The sequence below is a fragment of the Mus musculus genome, chromosome 17, assembly GCF_000001635.26.
Source record: "Mus musculus strain C57BL/6J chromosome 17, GRCm38.p6 C57BL/6J".
Lineage (NCBI taxonomy): Eukaryota > Metazoa > Chordata > Mammalia > Rodentia > Muridae > Mus > Mus musculus.
Genome location: NC_000083.6, coordinates 22,493,815 through 22,497,445, shown reverse-complemented (window position 1 = coordinate 22,497,445; position 3,631 = coordinate 22,493,815). Strand labels below are relative to the sequence as shown.

General features: G+C 44.5%; 1 pseudogene; it reads right to left on the bottom strand.

Moving 5' to 3' along the window:
• Gm19012 (predicted gene, 19012) lies at positions 1,884–2,827 on the bottom strand (annotated as a pseudogene).

The window sequence follows — 3,631 nt, the reverse complement described above, 5'->3', positions numbered from 1 at the left end:
GAAAACTTAACCTCAGTTATAACAGGTCAGTTTCCAACCGTCTCAGCAACCTCCCACCAACTGTAACTCCTAGTCTATGACCTAATTGGTCACATGTCCAGAACTTGGCCAATCAGACTGGCTAGCGAACCAGGACTCTCCTGACTGGTCATACTGAGGTCATGTGACTCCTGTACGCACATGAGAAGGTTCATGTCCCTACCACAAGCAGATAGTCTTATTACAGCAGGGTTAAGGAGAGAGCCTTTTTCTTTTTCTCTCTCTCTCTCTTTCTTTCTTTCTTTCTTTCTTTCTTTCTTTCTTTCTTTCTTTCTTTCTTTCTTTCTTTCTTTCTTTCTTTCTTTCTTTCTTTTTTTTTTGCATGCTCTGTACTTCCTTTCCAGGACTGTGCCAGCTAGGGTGCACCTCCTCATCCCATTGCCTCTGTCCACAGGAGAGCTTGCTCGCTATTGCACTTCCTTTCTCAGGTCCTGAAATACAGACCTATTTCTGAAAAGCAGATTTTCGATTTGCTCCCAGCTGCGGGTCCTCCCTGAGTACAAAAGCCTTCAGTTATGTAGTCAGTCAGTGATCCTTCACCTTTCACTAAGGATCACCTACCGGGTCCAGAGGGCAACAAGGCTGAAGGAATTCCTGTCTTCAAAAAAACTCACAGTATAAAAGAAAAAGTGCGACACATTTAAGCAGTGTCTATATCTACATGTAGTGTGTACTGTCCTATGCCTCAGAGAGGGGGCTCTTAATGCCTGCCCTGCCATGTGTGCTAATACCATTAACTAGTGAACTCCAAAGGTTTATCAGAAAATAGTCATGGCTTGTCATACTTGGTTTTGCTCTCAAAGTATCTTAAAATTAAATGTTATTTTCCACTGCCTTTTCTGATCATTCATTGCACTGCTTTAGTGATGGATAATTTTAATCCAGAATTTTTTTTCTCAGCTGTAGCAACTTCCCCAAATTTTTCATGACTTCTCCAGTACTTTTGGAAAATAGTTTCAATCTCTTGCTAGCTAGCCTTCACAGCCCGTGTGCACTTTCTATGTTTCCTCCAAACCTTCCATTTTTTATTTCTTTTAATTTAATGATTTCATTTATTTTTGAGAACTCTGTACAGGGGAACTGTGTCCACTTCAGTCATGCCCAGCCTCTCAGCTTTTCCCATCCCCCACCCAACTCATGATTTCTTTATTGTTGTACATGTATGTGTGTATAATAAGTACAGGGTCTGAGATTCAAGTTCTGGGAGAGAGCAAAGAGCAATAGTGACAGCTCATCTTGTTGGTGGAGACTCTTGAGCTCTAGGAAAGGGAGATTTCCCAGGCATCAGGACTGTTTTAACTGTAGCCCTTGGGAGAATCATTATCAATCCAAGTGTTATAACTTCATTTAAATTAAGTACACACTTGAACACAAAAATGTCTACGTGTGTTGTCAATGATTCCTTTTAATAGCCCCCATCTCTCTGAAAGGTGAGTGTCTTAGAGCTTCCATTGCTGTAAAGAGACAACATGAACAAGGCAACTTATAAAATATAAATGGGGACTGGCTTACAGGTTCAGAGGTTCCCATTATCACCAAGGCCAGAAGCATGACATCTTTCAGACAGGCATGGTACTGGAAAAAAAGCTAAGAGTTTTATGCCTTGATCAGAAGCCAGCCAGGAAAAGATTAGTTCATGCAGGTAGAAGGAGGATCTCAAAGCCCACCCATAAAGTGATACAATTTCTCTGACAAGACCACTTATTCCAACAAAGACATACTTCCTAATAATGTCATTTCCTGTGGGCCAAGCATTCAAACACACGAGTCTAAGGGGACAAACCTATTTACAAGACCACACTGAGTGTAAATGGCACTGCAATTGCAAGAGATTTTCACATGATAATGTTGCCTTGATTGAAGGCTTTGACCACACTTTGAAAGACCCCTTCCCAGAAAAAATGACTCTTAAAGCAGTCTTGTTGTTCTGTGATGCCAGACTCCATTGTCTGTTATGTAAATGATTCATGCTCCACATGTCAATCTAGACTCAGCAGAAAGACAATCTCTCAACCTTGGAAGGCCCAAACCCAGAAATGAAGCTGCTGTTGTTGATTGCAGAGAATACTGGCAAAGTATTGGTGGGAAGTCATTCGTGGCCCAATACTTAGGAATGTATTTGACACAGTACATAAGTTGTAAAGCAAGGCCTGTCAACTAGCAATGCAAGTGCTGTCTATCAGTGTACTACACCTGGTGGTATATGTACCTCCTCAGTTTCTCTGGGAGCTCGAACAAGGCAGTGATGAGGTTGCAACTCATGGAGATCTGGGAAGTTCTTTAGGGTAGCAGTCTTCAGCTTCAACATGGACCAGCCATCCTTACCAAGGTGATGCCAAAATATGGCAATGCCACACAGGATGACCTCAGGGGAGTGTTTGCACTTAAACTCACCCAGAAGAAAGTTACACTTGGGATTAGAGTAAACCTTAGGCTGAGCCGTCAGTGCAGACTTTCCTTCCTCCAACCCCTTAGTATGTGGGAAGTTAGCCATCTTTCCTCTTTCCACTCACTCTGGGGATTCTGCTTATTTTCCTTTCTACCTTGCTCTTTCCATGGGGTATCCATTGTAGATTGGTTCCCTACAAGCTCCCTACCATCAAACTGCAGATTCATCTCAAGACATCCCTGAAATGGAATTGCTTAATACAGATGAGGAAACATCATTTGGTACTGTACAGAAGGCCTGGAGAAAAGAAGGGCCCCGACCTGTCATGGAGTGCCACAGGCTGGCTCAGTCGGCTCCTCAGCCCTCTGGAGAAATCAGGGTCCTGGTACTCAGGTGGGAAAGTGTTATTAGACGCGTTCTCACGACCGGCCAGGAAAGACGCAACAGACCAGAATCTTCTGCGGCAAAGCTTTATTGCTTACATCTTCAGGAGCCAGAGTGCAAGAAGCAAGAGAGAGAGAAAACGAAACCCCGTCCCTATTAAGGAGAATTTTCCTTCGCCTAGGACGTGTCACTCCCTGATTGGCTGCAGCCCATCGGCCGAGTTGACGTCACGAGGAAGGCAGAGCACATGGAGTGAAGAACCACCCTCGGCACATGCGCAGATTATTTGTTTACCACTTAGAACACAGCTGTCAGCGCCATCTTGTAACGGCGAATGTGGGCGCGGCTCCCAACATCTCCCCCTTTCCTTTTAATAAGAGCAAATAGGCCACCCATATTAATGAGAGTGGAGATAGAGGTCAAATCCCCAGTGTGTAGGTAAAGGAGCCATGTACAGGATTAGCTCTTAGGCTCACAAGCTTTTACCCAGAGCAACCCTGACCTGCTCCCGTGTCGTTTTGCCTGGGGGAAGGGAACTAGGACACTGAACCTTCATGAAAGATGACATGTCTCCCTAGAATAGGCTCATATATGCCGCAGAGCCTTTCCATTGCAGTGCTTAGCCGTGCAACTCTCTCGGGCTGCTGAAGCACACTCACTCTATCCCGTGCAATGAGACTAGCCTCATGGGATATAAGAGCTGAGTGGCCAGCGACCTATTGCCTAAGCATAGATATATCAGGGGAAGCTCCATGTTCTAGTCCTGCAAGCGCCTGGGCAATAACCACCTTGTCTCTCCTAGTTTGGACCTTAAGCTTA